Genomic DNA, 6,145 nt, shown 5'->3' with positions numbered 1-6,145 from the left:
ATGATGGAATGAAAGGTTAAAGGCTTGAGTGTTCAACTATTTCTCCATTTCTCAATGTTGTGAATTCAAACCAGTGCCTTCATACAACACTGTAGACCATGGAGAGCAGGCAAGTGTAAAATGGCATTGCTGACAGGTAAACACTGTTGGTGTTGCAGTGCTTTACAATATTGATACAGTATTAGTACATACTGTATCATCCATTTCCCATTATTTAATCCATCATTTGCTCTCTCTCTCTCTCTCTCATTTCCTCCTGAAGGCCAGGCTCAGTCACCAATTCCTTCTCACACTGATCCTTTGCAGTACTCTCAGGAAGAGCTCAAGGTACACTGTTAATGGAACTGCAGAGTACTCATCTACCAAACGTATGATTCAAAAGAGCATTTGCATTTCAGGGAATGGTATTCTGTTGTATGAGTACACATAGGTAGGACAGGTATTCATTCCTGTTTTATTTTACTCATTTAGAGGTACCTGTAAGATCACATCAGATGGCAGAACATTCTGACACTGGTTCCATGGAGTCATATCCAGAGGAGCTTATGGTAGGCCTAATAACGGAGAACGCTGATTAACCACTTTTGATTATAATTCTAATCTATGTAACATATTCCTAGATGCAGAAAGTAATTTTGTTTGTTTGTTAAACACAATCAGTCAATCTTATGGAAGTGCTATTGGTTACACAGTTGTCAGACCTGTCTTTGTCTCTAGATATGTCCTGCGGCCCGCGGGCCGGATCCGCCAAGCACTTTCATCCGGCCCGCCGAGCATTTCATTTGGTTATCAGGCTGCTCGCTATTTTTTCCTGCGAGAGCGACGACGTTGGTTAGCTTTACTGCAAACTGCGTTTCACTCTCCTTAGAGAACGTTTACAATGTAAATGTCAAAACATCATGATTCATGTTAAATAGAGATAAAATCATGTTAACTCTTCGTTATCTCCTTTGCAGCAGATCTAACGTGAACATTATGCGATTCATTTAATTGGGAACGCGCCTGCACTCACGAGAGGGAGAGATAGCCGCAGGTTCCAGCTGGCTTATCATTGTTGATAATTGATATGTCCTTCTTATAATAACATTTTAAAAGGAAATCATGAAGGCAACAGTAGTTCCCACTACTGACCATTTAACAACTGTGAGAGGGCCCAGCCGTAGGTACAGCACTAGCCATAGCGGAGCAGGCAGAAGATCATTGAGAAATAAACGTGAATTAAAGTCAGTGCCGGTTCAGACCTCCATGGGGCCCTAAGCAAAATCCTGCTAGGGGCCCTCCTACCTGAACTCTGAGCACGAAAATGTAACCATTTTTTTACAGTATCGTCTGACACCTCAGTGCTCCCAATACAATCATCCCACCCCATTTTGGATGTCTATGGAAGTTACCAAATATAGGCCTAGTGTTTTTCCCTATAGGACTAGGAGAAAGAAACATAATTGTGTGTGAATCACCTTCACACAGCAATAAATGCCCAGTTTCAGTGTCTGGGCTGTTTGCTTTTGATGCTTGCTGTACATAACCCCTTGCAAAAAATCACTGCAGTTTTTTCAAGTACAGTTCAGTTATAACACAGTAGGCTACAGTGCAGTATAGTATTTTCATGTCCAAAATACAGCATTTCTGTAATAAAGTACAGTACTATGCAGTTTGTTGTGTCTAAAATACTGCATTCCCTGCATAAGAACTGCAAATATTTTCTCCAAAACTGCGGTTTTCATACTCAGAAATCTGCAGTTTGACACTTGAAGTAATGCAGTTTTTTTGTAAGGGTCTGGTTGTGCTAGTAGCCTACTGGCTGACTGTTCTTCACCTGTGTGTCTGTAGAAGGCTTGCCAAAGACATAGGCTATGAACTGGCTCCCCTGATTCTCTTATTATTTCAATATTTTTTTCAAAGGTAGGCTATTTTAAACAATCATTTTAATACTTCATATAGGCCTAATTTACGATGTGTATCTATTGTCCATGCAGCACAGCGAATCAAAGTTAATACATTACTGGTGTCAAAATATGCAACTATCAAGCGCATCATTGTGCATGTTGGAGCAAATGACATCTACAGAGAACAGCTGTATGTCAAAGAAGATTTCAAGGAACTTTTCTCGGCCCTATATGAGCTTGGAATACAAATTTTCATCAGTGGCCCACTCCCAGCAGAGGGAAGCTTTGTATTTTCCAGACTATTCAGTTTAAACACCTGGCTCGCAAAAACATGCTTTTCAGTTGGGATGAATTTTATTGACAATTTTAACCTTTTCTGGAATCGCAGGGAATACTTCAGACCAAATAGCACAGAGCTGAGTTGGACTGGGGCCAAGATCTTAACCGAATACTATCACCTCTCTCTCCTGCATCCAACATTTTTTCTGCCAACCTTGAGCCGAGCCTCTGATAAGCGCTCAGTGGCCATACAGACGGAACAAGCGGATGACATCAACATCTCAGCTAAACCAAAACACTCTGCACAGGCTGAAACAGAGATATGCCCAACCCCCACTGCTGTGGGGCCCTCTGGTAACCACCCGCTAGCCTCCACTGAAATGCAGACCTTGGAGAAACATAAACAACCAGCTCAACAATGCCCAGCCATGTCCACTGGACAAGATAAGATGGCTGCTGCTAAAATGACTCAAAGTCAATCACTGGCGTCAAACTCCCTGGAATCTCAGCAAACAAATGGATGTGATGAGCATGAGGAGATAGCACCTATCAAAGCTGCTGAGAGGCTATCAGAAAGGAAGGGTCATGTTGTAACACCAGTACCAATACCCCTCCCCACCTCCGTCGACTCCCTGCCACCACAAAGACACAACAACATGGAATACACTACTGGAATACATGCTGAAAGCGGAGCGTCTGCAACAAACTTCCCAGGGCCTCAGCAGGCAGATGGAGACTCTGGATCAATTTTCAACCCCAACCTCCTTGATTTCCCATCAACACCCACACCCAATCACGTCCCCACCCAATCAAACTCCCCAGGCCACACAAACCCCCCTAATCTCCCATCACCATCCCCACACCGTCATCCCACCACCCACTCAAACTCCACAGGATCCCCTGAATACCCATCACCATCCCCACCCAAGCACATGATGTTCCCTGCAAGAATGGAGAGACTGCTACCAGTAGCCATGCAGAGTTTTACTAGCCCAAGATCTTTAGCACCAAAGAAGCGAAGGGCACCTCCACCCCCTCGCCCTCCCCCTCCCCGTTTAGAAGGATCTCTTAAGCAGCAGCAACCTCTTAGTTCATTTTCTCAGCCGGCATATAGCATGGAATGTGCAGTGGAAAATACAGATGGCAGCAGCAGGGGACAATTGTATGATGACTGTGTTGTATGATATTCTCAGGGTCCCTGCAATATAAATGGTACTGACAGTAGTCTTGTGAACATGCCGGGACCCAGTAAGCCCATGACATTCTCTATTCCTGTATTGACAAGAAATAGAACACAAATGCATCGAGCTTATAGGGTAAACCAGTCCAATCTCCTACCTGTATCACATCAACCTCAGATTCGCCCCATGGATCATATTTCCCCAACACTTACAGCAAAACTAGCACTCCTAAATATCAGATCTCTTTCAAACAAATCATTCTTAATTTATGATCTAATTTGCACACACAACCTTGATTTTTTACTTTTAACTGAGACATGGTTAGATCAAGCAAACAGTGCTGCTACTCTCATCGAACCAGCTCCCCCAAATTTCAGTTTTTTGAGTGCTACCAGAGCAAATAAAAGAGGTGGGGGGATAGCTACAATTTTCAAGACGTCTTTTCAGTGCAATCAGTCGTCATTCGGTGACTTTACTTCATTTGAATATCTGTGTGCATGCATTAAGTCTTCTCCTCAGATTTTATTACTGACAATTTACAGGCCTCCAAAACATTCAGCTAAAGTTTTTCTTGAAGAACTAGGTGAACTGCTATCAGTTGTTTGCATAGAGTTTGACTGTCTTATTATATCAGGGGATCTAAACTTGCATGTGGATAATCCTGAAAACAATTATGCCAAGGAATTCATTGCACTAATCGATACTTTCTCCCTAACACAGCATGTACAGGGGCCAACACACTCTCTCGGCCATACCCTCGACCTTGTTATCACAAAGGGTCTCGATGTCTCTACAGCTGTTAAAGACCTGGCCTTATCTGATAATTTCTGCGTGTTCTTTGATGTGTCTATGTCCCCACACACTCAAAACACAGCTATGATTGTAAAAAGGAGAATCATAAATGATCAGACAAGTGCTCTCTTTGAGCAAGCACTTTCACTAAAGTCAAGTCAACTGTCAGACTCTGAAGACTTATTTGATCGATCACTTTAATGCAAAAATGGCAAACATTATGGATGACATTGCTCCATTACAATTCAAGAAAGTTAAGGACAAACAGAAAGCACCATGGAGGCAAAATCCAGCAGTTAAACTTCTAAAAAGAGAGTGTAGGAAGACTGAAAGAAAATGGCGTAAATACAAACTTCAGATCCACTATGAAATCCATAAAGAGATGCTCCGCACATATAACTCTGAAATATGCAAAGCAAGACAGTCTTTCTTTTCTAACATTATCAATAGAAGTTCAAATAACACTCGTATTCTATTTTCAACTGTTGATAAGTTAACAAATCCCCCCTCACAATTAGCGCCTGAACTTCTCTCAACTAATAAATGCAATGAGTTTTCATCTTTTTTTAAAGGTAAAATTGACAAAATCAGACTCAACATATCTGCTCAATTACAAATTCAACAACCTGAACTTCCAGCAACAAACAGAGGGAAACTAAACTTGATGTCAGAGTTCAGCTTGATAGACTACGAAACACTTGAAAAAACGGTACAGAATCTCAGCTCTTCCACATGTGTCTTAGACACTCTGCCTACCAATTTCTTCAAAACTGTTTTTCACCTCATAGCGGCGGATGTCCTTCAAATTGTAAATGTATCACTGCTGTCTGGCACTTTTCCTAAGTCACTGAAAACAGCTGTTGTAAAGCCACTTCTCAAGAAGAATAACCTGGATGCCTCCATGCTAAACAATTACAGGCCCATATCCAATCTGCCTTTTATTGGCAAAATTATTGAAAAAGTAGTCTTTAATCAATTAACCACCTTCCTAACATCAAATGGGTATTTTGATTACTTTCAGTCTGGTTTTCGGGCAAATCACAGCACTGAAACAGCTCTCATTAAAGTTTCCAATGACATACGCCTCAACACAGATTCAGGTAAAACATCAGTCCTAGTGCTACTGGACCTTAGTGCAGCATTTGACACTGTTGATCACAATATTTTACTACACAGACTAGAACACTGGGTTGGATTTACAGGCATAGTTATCAGCTGGATAAAATCATATCTACAAGAAAGGAGCTTCTTTGTTGCCATCGGAAACTGTACCTCAACACCAACGTCCTTGACCTGTGGTGTTCCCCAGGGGTCAATCTTGGGGCCACTATTATTCAACCTCTATATGCTCCCACTTGGACAAATCATTCAAAATAATTTGATTTCATATCATAGCTATGCAGATGACACACAAATTTACTTAGCTCTATCACCAAACGACTATGGTCCTCTTGAATCTATGTGTCAGTGTATAGAACAAATCAACACCTGGATGTCTCAAAATTTTCTTCAGCTGAACAAAGAAAAAACTGAAGTAATTATATTTGGTAAAAATGAGGAAAGACTTAGGGTTGCCACTCTCCTTGGCACAAAAGGGTTGAAGGCAAAGGATACTGTTAAAAATCTTGGTGTATTAATTGACAGTGATCTAAATTTCAACAGCCACATGAAAGCGATAACTAAATCAGCTTTTTACCACCTCAAAAATATTGCCAAACTCAGAGGGCTGATGTCAAAATATGACTTAGAAAAACTCATTCATGCATTTATCTCCAGCAGAGTTGATTACTGCAATGGACTGTTCACAGGCCTTCCTAAAAAGACTATTAAACAGCTTCAGGTGATACAAAATGCAGCAGCTAGGATTCTAACAAAAACTAAAAGAACTGACCACATTACTCCAATTCTTAAGTCCTTGCACTGGCTTCCAGTAAGTCACAGAATTGACTTTAAAGCACTATTGCTTGTTTATAAATCAGTAAATGGAGCAGGACCTAAATACTTGTC

This window comes from Alosa pseudoharengus, unplaced genomic scaffold, assembly GCF_046254945.1.
Source record: "Alosa pseudoharengus isolate Yale_2024_CS ecotype anadromous, Long Island Sound unplaced genomic scaffold, YU_APseudo_1.1 YU_APseudo_1.1_scf_12, whole genome shotgun sequence".
Taxonomy (NCBI): domain Eukaryota; kingdom Metazoa; phylum Chordata; class Actinopteri; order Clupeiformes; family Clupeidae; genus Alosa; species Alosa pseudoharengus.
This window is presented reverse-complemented; position numbering follows the sequence as displayed.